At 46.7% G+C, this 12495-nt stretch overlaps 2 pseudogenes; both read left to right on the plus strand.

Annotated features, from left to right (window-relative positions):
• The first annotated feature begins 4803 nt into the window (after nucleotides 1-4803).
• LOC147988285 (uncharacterized) lies at nucleotides 4804-7581 on the plus strand (annotated as a pseudogene).
• Nucleotides 7582-8105: 524 nt separating this feature from the next.
• Nucleotides 8106-9667, plus strand: LOC147988286 (serine/threonine-protein phosphatase 7 long form homolog; annotated as a pseudogene).
• The last annotated feature ends 2828 nt before the right edge of the window (nucleotides 9668-12495 follow it).

Consider the following 12495-nt stretch of genomic DNA (forward strand, 5'->3'; position numbering starts at 1 on the left):
ATTAAAGAAACGAGCTTTAGCGAGTCGAGTCGAGCTGGCTCGACTCGGCTCGAATTCCACCCCTAGGTTTGCCTCTCTCTCTCAGCGGTTGATCTAACGGCGTAGAGCTCGCATACAACTTATCTTCTTCTAGGCTGAAACTTCAGGTATCATGCAAAATGAAAAAAATAGTGTGCTATGACAAAATAGTGTGGCCCTTAAAATATGTCATTAGCGTGCTATAGCATGCTATTAGCAAGACATTGTACACTGGGATTTTAGCGAGGCATTGCTCATGACATTATAGCGTGCTATTAGCAACGCTATTTTTTCGCTCATCATGCATCACCATGTCAATTACATGTACAAAGTTTCACACCCTTGGCACGAAATAAGAAAATTAAGTATTGTAGGACTGCAAAGTAAACCAATATATATGGAACTAATTGAGTATGCAATTTAGGGATACTTTATGGCACTCTCCATGGCAGCCACCGATATATTGCTAGCTCCTTTTGTAATGATCAAGAATCATTACTTTGAATGAGTTTCTCAATGCGAGTTGCATGTAATTAGTAACATTCATGAGGAATTGTGTCGATCCAAGAATAAGATCTTAATTAGCATATTACTAATTAATACCTAAAGATATATACCACCTTTAAGAATTTATAGCTAGCATAAAACCATACATGATATATCCTTCTTCCTTCCACTCCGCCATCATGGATTGGATTTGGCTTTGGCTTTGGAGCTGGTTCATCTGAAATGCTAGCAGCATAGAGCTCTGACCTATTTTGCTAAGAAATTGGACCACTGTTTTCGTATTGATGAATTTAGGAATAGTTATGCTGCATTTTGTTCATTGATATATAGGGATAGGGCAGTGTATAAGTGGAGTACTTCGCTGATGCCAGCAAGTTAATAACCATCTCTTACACGCGTTAACAATTTCTTTTACAACAAGTAGTTTGATATCATTCACAAATTAATGTCAAGTGGTAGTAGGTTCTTCTATTAATATCAACTCCATTCACCAATCATTCACGATCGTGACAAATCACAGAAGGTTCCACACCTTCTGGCTAGAAGAAGAGGAACAGTAGTACTACTATATAATAGGCCTGCAAAGTAAACCAATGTATGGAATCAAGCATGCAATTTAGGAATACCTAGTGAGCAATCTCCGTGACAACAACCAAACTGTTGCTAGCAAGTTTTCTAATACCGAGGAATCATTAGTTTGAGGGAGTCTTTCAATGCTAGCTGCATGTTATCTAACAAGTAGTGATGTTCACAAGGAATTGCGTCCATCGAAGGATGACATCTTAATTAGCATATGACTAATTAAGACCTACAGATATATACCACCTTGAAGCACTAATAGCTACAACAAATCCATGCATGGCACTCCCTTCATTTCTAAATATAAGTCTTTTTAGAGATTGCAATAGAGACTACATACAGAGGAAAATGAGTCAATCTACACTCAAAATATGTCTATATACATCCGTATGTAGTTTATATTGAAATCTCTAAACAGACTTATATTTAGGAACGAAGGGAGTAGATCATATTTCCTTCTGCTCTGCCTCTTCTGTACCACACTTAGAAAAACATTCATGCATTGGCTTTTCCTTAGGGGCTAGTTCATTGGAACAGCCCCTAAAGCTAGAGCCTGGCCTATTTTGTTTAGGGAACCATGTTGCTAAATCTTTGGTGCCTCAAAATTTTCGAGCGTCACTCGAATTCACAGCAAGACTAAAGGTGGGGCGACACGAGGAGCGAAAGCAACGAGCGTCGACCACGGCGAGGCTGCGGCAAGACCTCACCGGAGATGGGGACAATGTTGCGAGTGATAGCGTGTTGTGGCGCCCAAGGCGAAGGCGGGGAAGCAGGTTGACAGGTGCGGGGGGTGCGGGGATGTTGGAAAATTTTGGTTGCCGGTGAGCTTTAGAGGGATGATCATGGGTGGTGGAGGCAAATGGGTCTGCCGAGGGTACCGTGGGGTGCACCGTGTGTTGATTTTTGGGAAGACAACGAACCATATGTGGGCTGGAGGTTGAGGGTGAATCCCAACCGTCCCATACCAATTGTGTGCCCCATAAAATTGACTGTTGTTTACAGGAGTGTTACGATCTGTTAGTTAGGAGCTTGATCTCTATTTGATACCTAGTATTTGGCTAACTTACAACAACAAGCAGGTCGATCATACAAGATAGATGTACAAGGCAAACCAACCTGTGGTTGGATGGTTAGTTGGGCAGGGTTTAAATCCGGGTGCTCGTGTTTATCCTGGATTTATTTCAGGATATCTGACGATGTGTGTTCAGTGAGAGGAGACGTTCCCATCGACTATGAGGCGTCTACGATGACTTCGTACAATCTCAAGATGATATGCCGGGTCAGTCTCTCGGAGGTGCTCATAGAGATAGGGTGGGCATGTGTGCGTTCATAAAGGTGAGTGTATGCGCGTATATATTAGCCCTTGCATCTGCACTGTGCTAAAAAAAGATGTACACCATGAGCGAATACTTCAACAGACGTCATGCCGAAAGACGCCGTCTCCGTCTCCACCATGGCACCACGCTGGCTGCCGGCGGCTGGCACGTCCTCGGAATCATAGGATACTCGCAGACCAAGCTGCTCGGCGCCGGCGCGTCGGCCCGGTTCTGCCAAGTCGAGGCGGCTTTCGCACTGGTGGCCACCCCGTCCTTGGTGAGTCGGGCGGCTTTCGCACTAGTGGCCACCCCGTCCTTTGCGAGGTTCCTGGAATCTTCGATGTCTAGCCGAAGAGACTTTGCACTTTTTCAGTGGCAGGCATCCATCTCCGCCGAGGTCGCTGGCCGGAGGATGACATCACGGAGGAGATCCTCCTCCGGGTCAACCAGCATGGACCTACAGAATTCGCAGCTGCTGCGGGAGGAACCCGCAGTCTCTCGGACATGTTGCCTAGCATGTCCGGCCCCCGCCTCTGATTTGTGCGTCCTCCTTGCAAGCTCGGTAGTGCGGGAACAAGCACCCTACTCCGACCGGGAGCAGCGGGGCCCAAAGTGGTAGGGGAGGGTCATAGAGGGCGACGGATATGGACCAGCACAGATCGCGACAGGCTGACGTGGTCCATTGCATTGCCTTGTCGGGAAACGGTGGAGAACACAGAGCTCGAGCTCCTACCTTTGTACATCCATGAACCGCGGAGCACAACGCAAAGGGTGAGGTCTCCTCATCATCAAAATCCCACTCCGGCAAGGCATCCCTGTCGATGGGCTCCGCCTCGTTGCTGGATCCGCCACTGAAATCGCTGCCAGAACCAACCATGGTAGCCCGAGAAGAGGAAGCGATGCGGATGGGAGCGAACCTGAGTGGTGTAGAAGGGGAGAGAAGAGGCCGATACTGAGCTATGTTTGCGCCCTAGTGGGGATGGGGTGGCCGAGCACGAACAAGTTCGATGTGACTGCCACGTCCGGGCGTGTCGATCTGCCCAGAAGATAGGGCTAACTATGTGGGGTCCAGTTGGGTGGCAATTTATGGGTTGAGTAGTGACCAGGCTATCCGCCCATACGTTTGGGGGGGATATGAGCGCTTCGTTGTACATGCTTTAAATCTGGGCATGGGAAGCCTCGCCCGCTAGCGTCTAGGCTGGGCTTGTGCCTCTGTTAATTGTTTTTAAATAATACATTTTTTTAGTAATTTGCACAAATATTATGCCAAAAAAATTATTTTCAAAAATAATACACCATCAGCCAGCAGCTGGCTGACTGGTCCTAGTCAGCTAGCAGCAGGCTGACTGGTTCTTATCGGCCAACTGCGAGCCGACAGATGGCTTCTCGGCCACGCGGAGGCCGACTATTGGCCAGGCCACGTCGGGCGCTGGCTGTCGGCGCGACCTGGGTCACGGGCGACCCAGTCAGCCAGTTGCCGACCGATCGGCCAGCTGCTGGCCGATAGGGAGCCGACCCCGCAGCACACGTCTCTTTCTCCTCTCCTTCTTCTTTCCCTTTCTCCCACCGCAAGCTTCTCTCTGTTCTTCCTTCCTCCTCTCTCTTACACAAACTAGCTCCAACTCATACACCAAAATGACCCGTTTTTTCACGGATTTGGCACCGTGAATGGGTTCTACATAGTTAGGGGAGCCAAAAGAGACCTCGATCTACTGATGGGGTAGCTTGTGGTGGTCGTGGTGAGCATCTTTTCAGTGCATTGGTGGAGGTTGTGGCGGTGGTGGAGGTGGAGGTGGTGGTGGTGAAGCTGGGGCAGTGTGGTGGAGGTGAAGCTCTGGTAGTTTGGTGGAGTTTCCGGCTCCAGTTCCGGTGATTGAAGTCCGTCGTTCGTCGTTCGCACGCACGCTACAAGGGTATATTTCAACAAACATTTTTATTTTCGAAGTTGCATGCAATTATTGTTATTTTCTCTGGTAGTAATGTAAATATATTTAGGTAGTCGTGGTGAGCATTTTATTTCCCGGGACCGGTGTGCAATTATTGTTATTTGCTCCGGTAGTAACGTAAATATATTTAGGTGGTCGTGGTGAGCATTTTATTTCCCGGTTCCGGTGTGCGATTATTGTTATTTGCTCCCGTAGTAAACGTAAATATATTTAGGTGTGTTAGTAATTGGAGTTGCTCCGGTAGTAAACGTAAATATTTAGGTGTTCTTGGTGAGCATTTTAAGTTATTGCTTAATACTTGTATTAGTTGCTCCGTTAATATTCTGTAATATATAGCTAGCTAATATATAGACATGTCTAATATTTCTTAGTGGGGGTATATTAAGTTGTTGCTTAATACCTGTGTTTCATTGTTGAAAAAAAATAGGTGAGCCGAGATGTCTGATGTTGTGAACTTCAGATTTTGCTATGGTCCTGGTACTGTCCAAACAACTGAGATGGGAGCAGATCTGAGTGAATTTACTCATATAGATGTGCCAATGAGCGCACCTCAAACATGGTCTGTCAGTCAGTTGAAAGAATGGATTGCGGCAAGTTTAGGTCTTGATACTGAAACACACACCGTCGGTGTTCATGCATTGTGTACACGGTCAAGTTCAATAATTTACTTTTATTTGAGGCCGATAGAGCGAGACTCCGAATGGGTGCGGTGGTTACAAGATTGTGAACGAAGGGGATGCAATCCTGATGCTTTAGTTCTTCCCGTTGTGAAGGAGGTCACTGCACATGAAGGCGAGGGTGGCTACGATCCTGGTCATAGCAGTGTAGGGAGGCAGTTATCTATGTCAAACGCTGGAGATGATGGTTACGAACAAGGACAGAATAGTCAGGTAGAAGGAGGAAATGCTTATGGTTATGAATCAGGGCAGAGTAGTCAGGTAGAAGGAGGAAATGCCGATGGTGATTACAATGGTGAGGTGGACGCTGACGAGGTAGATGGGCACATGCAGGACCAGATGGAAGAAGAAGACACCGATGTTGAAAGGGGTCATGCCGATGATTCTGACGAGTCAGATGAAGAAGAAAATGTAGAGGAGGTCCCGAATCCTGCATCGTGGAATCATGACTTCTCATCTGCAATGACCGTGAATGATGGACATGATTCAGCCTGGCAATATCACCAGAACAATATTGCGACGGGTGCTATGTATCCGAACAAGCAAGCCCTGAAAGATGCAATAATTAATTGGGCAATGTCCATGCAAAGGGTTTTCATAGCTCAGGTGTTCAGTCATAAATTCCTGACAATGGTATGCAAGAACGCATATTGTCCCGCCAGGGTGCACGGCTTTCTCCCTAAGTATGGCACAAGTTGGGTGATAAGTGACTTAGTTAATCTCACTTGTCTTATTCCCTGCATCCCTCAGGATCATGCCAGCCTTTCATCCACGCTTATCGCTCAGTTGTTTTATGATGAGATAGTGTAGGGCAAAGCTATGGAAGTGAAGGCAGTCCAGACAAAAGTCTTCGCCAGGTTCAAGTACAGAATTTCTTATGGCAAGGCTTGGAGGGCTAAGCATGCGGCGCTTCAGAGGAGATTTGGTTCTTATTTTGATGCATATGACTCTGTTGTCCAGCTCCTCCACACCCTGCAGCAGCGGAATCCAGGCACCTATATCGATATCCAAGACATGTTCATGCCAGAGTTCCCAACTGTTAGGGTGCTGCATCGTCTCTTCTTCTCTTTCGATGTATGCATCGAAGCATTCTCGCATTGCTGACCGGTGATATGTGTTGACGGTACTTTTCTCACAGGCAAGTACAAGGGTCAGATCCTGACAGCCATAGGTCAAGACGGCCAAAATCAAGTCGTCCCACTCGCATTTGCTTTTGTGGAGAGTGAGAACATTGAAAGTTGGACATGGTTCTTCAGGCAGTTGAAAATATCAGTTGTGAAGGAGAAGCCCAATGTGTGCATCCTTCATGACAGGCATGCAGGTATACTCAGTGCGATAAGGACACTGACAAACCCAGGCCCTGAGGAACAAGTTCCATGGCAGGACTTGCAGAGCCGTTGGTGCATGCGCCATCTGGGGGCTAATTTCTTCTCACAGTTTAGAAATAAGAACCTGATGAATCTGTTCAAAAAACTCTGCAAGCAGAACCAGCTATGGAAGTACAATTTGATACGCGATAGACTTAATGTGTGCACGCAGAGACACGTGAGGGATAGGAAAGCTGCAAGAGATGCAGCGGTGACGGCACATGTTGAGGAGGAGCCTGTTGGGCTATGTGACCTGCCAGGCTTTGACCCACCTAGTACTAGGAGAAGGCTTGGGAGGTCGATTAAAACCTTCGAGCAATGGATAGAGCATGAGCCTCAAGAGAGGTGGTCTTTGCTACATGACACACATGGAGCACGATACGGTGTCATGACAACAAACCTTGCAGAAACATACAACTTTGTCCTCAGAGGAAACCGGGCATTGCCACTTACAGCCATCATTGAGGGTATTTTCTATGGCACCATCAAGTATTTCAGAGATAGACGTCAAAAAGCAGAGCAGCATATCTTCAACAACCCGAATACACGGTACTGTTAAAGAGTCACGAAGTACATGGACAACAAGATGCAAAAAGCTAGATCACACACTGTAGTCGCCATCGGTAATCAAGAAAGAAGGTTTGAGGTTCGCTTAGCCAACAACAAATTCGGATGTGCAAATGAGTTGAGGACACATGAGGTGAAAATTGGTAATGAAGCCTGGCCAACGTGTGAGTGCACATGCAACAAACCGAAATTGCTTCACCTACCTTGCTCACATGTACTTGCTGCTTGCGGGCAGCTTGGAATGGACGCAATATCGTTTGTGTCTCCATTTTTTCTGAAAGAGTCTGTCCTCAATACCTGGACAGGTGAGCTGATGGGTTTTCGATCAATGGGTAATTTCAACAGCGTCAACCCCGCTGAAAGGCGTTACATTCCAAACCCAGAGCATATGCGTACAAGTAGAGGCAGACGGCATTGTCGGCGCATCCGGAATGATATGGATGAATCTGAAGCAGGAGGTCCGACTAGGCAATGCATTCTGTGCAATGAATTTGGCCATAGGGACACTAATTGTCCCACTTTCGTCACTGGGCGTGGACAAGGCAACCGGGGAAGAAGAGGAGGAAGAGGCAGTAGAGGAGTAAGGGTGAGAGGAAGAAGTTAAGCTAGCAGTAGTATGTTCTGAATTTGTATTAAGTGTGGCACTATGTTCTGAATTTGTATCAAGTGTGGCACTATGTTCTGAATTTGTATTAAGTGTGGCACTATGTTCTGAATTTGTATTAAGTGTGGCACTATGTTCTAAATTTGTATTAAGTGTGGCACTATGTTTTGAATTTTTATTAAGTGTGGCATTATGTTCTGAATTTTTATTAAGTGTGGCACTATGTTCTGAATTTGTATTAAGTGTGCCACTATGTTCTGAATTTGTATTAAGTGTGGCACTATGTTCTGAATTTGTATTAAGTGTGGCACTATGTTCTGAATTTGTATTAAGTGTGGCACTATGTTCTGAATTTTTATTAAGTGTGGCACTATGTTCTGAATTTTTTTATGTGCAGGAATGTCAGGAATGTGGTTGCTGAATGGGGACATTGATAGGGGTCATCGTGGTGCGATATGGTATGAGCGCAAGCTTGAGCCTCTGGTCACTCCCACTCCTAAAGAAAACTGGATGATACACCCAGGATGGCTTCAGCGGTACGTGTTTTATTAATTTGCACACTGACATGCATATTAATGGGAGACACTAACTAAAATGTTCTCTGATGAAGGTTAAAATGGGCCGGCCTTTTACCTTTCGCGCGTCTGGTTGAGTATATCCCGGGTGAGAAACCCATCGCCATCGACGGGTCCTTGCTGAGCTGCTTAGTGGACCGTTGGAGGCCAGAGACCCACACGTTTCACTTCCGATGGGGAGAGATGGCTCCTACTCTGGAGGATGTGTCACCTTTGCTCGGACTACCGTTGGCAGGTCATGCCATAGGACTGTTGGACGCACCGGCTAGTTGGGAGCGAGCCCTTACACAACGTTTTCATGGTGTTTTTCCGGATGCTCCGGATCCCGTATGGGAGCATCACGGACCTAAGTATGAGTGGTTGCTCAATTTCCAGGTAATTTCCCCAACCTCTTATCTTCAAGTTATCGTGCATATGGTTTTACAGAAAATAACTGCGGCTAACTAAAACTTTCTCTTTGCTTAATGCAGATCCAAAACTTCCGGGCGTCGTCGACTGCGGAACAGATCACTCGGAGCCTGGAGGCCTACTTAATGTGGCTTTTCGGCAAGCTGATGTTCACAGAGAACCATGTCACCACTATTAACGCGCTCTACATCCCTATGGCACTCGATATAGCGAGCGCTCAGACGGCGGATCAGATCAGACAGAGGAGTTGGGGTTCGGCGGTCTTAGCGGCCACATACCGAGGTATGTGCAACGGTTGCCAGCTTACATCGAGAAAGCCAGCCCTTCTTGGCTGCCATCTATTCCTACAGCTATGGTCGTGGGAGAGGTTCTCTATAGGGCGACCAGATGTACGTGTTCGTGAGCCTATAGACGCCATGTTTGATGCTGATGGCATCGACATGCCTACTTTCGGTCTGTGTTGGACACGTCGCGAGGTATGCACCGTGTTATAGTTTAACGTAACTTTTTTCTGCACAAGAGATAGTTCGATGCTAGCGGCTACTAACTTTTGTTTTCTGCAAAGACGCTTTGCTAGTGATCAGACCAGGAAGGCATACACAGCATTGAACGAGCAGTTCGATGTGTACACCGGGGTCATCTGGCAGCCCTACACGGAAGCAGACATACAAGCGAGATACCCTGGTGGTCTGTCTGTGCTATGCACAAGGGACCGAGATTACTAGATGAAAAAATCAAAAATCATCTTCGATGTCTTCGTCGAGGAGATGGCACAACAGAGGGTCAAGAGGCAATTTGGTCTTCTGCAGTTGGAGCTGCCTCCCCCTATAGAGAACCCAGTGCCAGCAGGCATCCACAGGTATTAACTAAATTTTCAATGTTGCATTATCTTTCATAGTACTCCATTCGAAGCTTTAGGTAATTGTTGAACACACACCACAATTTTAGGACGACAAGGAAGGGCATGACTAGGACAACTGCTGACTGGCTAGTTAGACTAGAGCCGTATGTTATAGAATGGGAGAGAGCAAACACACATCTATGGCACGAGAATCACAATTTTGATCTCGATAAATTCAATCTCTATTTGCAGAGCTACATGACCGAAACACGATTACGCATCGTTGAGCACTCCCACCCAGAGGAGATACCGGATCCTACTCCGTCGGATATGTACCCAAGCTATGACACTTCGGGCTCTAGGCAGTACGCGGCAAGATATATTTTCTTTAAGTAATGTTGTCACATACTTTGACGTGCAAGAGACATACATTATTAATCGTCATGGAAATTTGCAGGCTACCTTGACACACGAACTCTACCAGGACGTGACCACCTTTGGACGATCACTGTCATCTGGACCTCTTCTTCAGCACCGTCCAGTGCTACAGCCCTTCTTGGAACGAATTCAGAACAAGACACGGACTGTGTACGAGGCTATCACGTGCACCCAGAGAACCGACATTGTTTAGCACCAGCAGCAGCAGCCGCGTCACTCCATGCACCGACATCAACCACGTCCACGTCTAGCACATCAGCCGACAACCAGGCCACCCCGTCCTGACCAACCTGGCAGTTCAACGTGGCAGCAACCACAACAATATGGTCCCACGTCGAGCTTCGTGTTTTCTCCATAGCCACAGCAACACGGTCCCTCGTCGAGCTTCGTGTTTTCTCCACAACCACAGCAGCACGGTCCCTCGTCGAGCTTCGTGTTTGAGCCAGAGCAGCCGTCACAACCAGCAGGTAAGTGTCTTCATTTTTATTGTTTTCAATATTAATTGAGGCGACATCATTCTTCATGACTAAACGTTCCATCGTGCAGGAGCCCACGGATATCATGCGTCTATGTCAGCATCACATGATACGTGGGGGAGTGATCAACATCCCGAGGAGAACATACATGCTCAGATGTCGCAGCACACCCAGTGGATGGACATGTATTCGACTCCTCCACCAGGCCCCACACAGGATACACAGCATGACCAGGGCGAGTCTGAAATTCCTCCTCGTAACATTAGGCCACCTAACAGGTTGGGATGGTCTCCGCTTCCAGATCCACCTCCCCGCCAGGCCAGACGTCATCACTGACGCTTCCATCTATCAGTAGAGACATGACCATCTACTTATGTATGAGACTTATGTATATTCTATGTATGAGACAAATGACTATGTACTTATGTATGAGACATATGCCTACTCTATTTTAGTACTCTGTTATCCGAACTACAACATCATATTTAGATAGAACATAATGCTCGTACAACAAGACAGTATAAACAACTAGATAGAACTACATCTAAATTAATGGTACATAGGACTAAACTTACAACATACATCATAAAAACTACATGAAGTCATCATCGTCATCCTCCATCGATGCAGAACTCTTGCCCTTCGAGGATGCAGAACTCTTACCCTTGGACGATGCAGAACTCTTGCCCTTCGAGGATGCAGTACTCTTGTCCTTGGACGATGCAAAACTCTTGCTCTTTGACGATGCAGAACCCGGAAGCGGCGGCATGAAGATATCATCTTCGTCCTCGCTCTCCTCAGTCCATAAAAATGGATGCTTTTCTGTAGTCCTTCTGAAAGTTTCACTCTCCGGCTCCACTACCTTCTTCCACCTTGCATGCAACCTAAGAAGTTCTAGACGTACCTCATCATAGGTCCTTTCAGGCCACCCAGACATACGTAATTCGTGAGCCAACTCATTCATTATGGTGTCACTACCGGTGAGTTCGTCCCATGGAACTATCCTATTGTCCATCCTGAAATCGGTAGCTAGCCTCAGAAGAGTCGTGCTCATCTCAGGGTGAAAACTACGATCAAAAGGATAATGGGACATCTCAACTACACTACACTGGAATGCTTATCCTCCTCTGTCTGAAGGGGGTATTATAGGTAGGGATGAGAAAATGGCGGGAAAGAACGACTGCGGTATGGCGGGAAACAGGTGGCGGGAAAGAGTTTGCGCGAACATATGGCGGGAAAGAGTTGGCGCGAACATATGGCGGGAAAGAGTTGGCGCGAACATATGGCGGGAAAGAGTTGGCGCGAACATATGGCGGAAAAATATTACGGGCAAAGGGTTGCACGAAATATGTCATAGTTTATTAAAAAAATCCAGGGAGCGTTCGGGAAAAAAATGGTGGCATGCACCGGTCGGCCCACAGCAGGCCAATTAGTCCCTGTCGGCCCGCAGCTGGCCAATTAGTCGCTGTCGGCACACAGCAGGCCAATTAGGCTCTGTCGGCCCACTACTGGCCGACTGGACCTGAACTGGTGGCCGACAGGCCAATCGGTCAGCAGCTAGCCGATTGGGTCTCAGTCGGCCTGCTGTGGGCCGACTAGGTCCACTCGGCCGGCTGCGGGCCGATGGTGTATTATTTTCAAAAATTATTTTTTGAGCGTAATATTTGTGCAAATTAATAAAAAAATGTATTATTTAAAAAAAATTAGCTATGCCTCTCAGCTGGAAAGCCCCCAAAAGTCCAAGAGACCTTATTTTTTGGTATTTTTAAAAAAAATTGGTATGCTATTGTATCAAGAACACCTGTTGTGTCATATTTATTAAGTATGTAGATGTAGATTATAGGATAATTGGAAAACTAAGTTTTCGGGAGAACTTACTCTGGAAATACACAGTATGATCTTCATATGGTTATACGAAGTGTGTATAGCCCTTTTTACCAGTGAGTAAGGGTGCTCAATCAAATCAGAATGCTTTATGGTCGAACCCGGGCTACCGACGGGAGTTGATGTTGAGAAATCTTTGATTAAACAAGGTGATACATGAGCACCCATAATCCTGACGGTGTCATGGAGGGAACTGGAGGAAGAGATTCGGATCAGTCATGGCTTCATCAACTTCAGCAAGGGAGTCAGGAAGGAACCTGGACTATCATGCATGCTCAGCGACCCACATGGT

The sequence above is a fragment of the Triticum urartu genome, chromosome 1A (assembly GCF_056163025.1).
Source record: "Triticum urartu cultivar PI428250 chromosome 1A, HENAU_Tu73, whole genome shotgun sequence".
NCBI classification, from domain to species: Eukaryota; Viridiplantae; Streptophyta; class Magnoliopsida; order Poales; family Poaceae; genus Triticum; species Triticum urartu.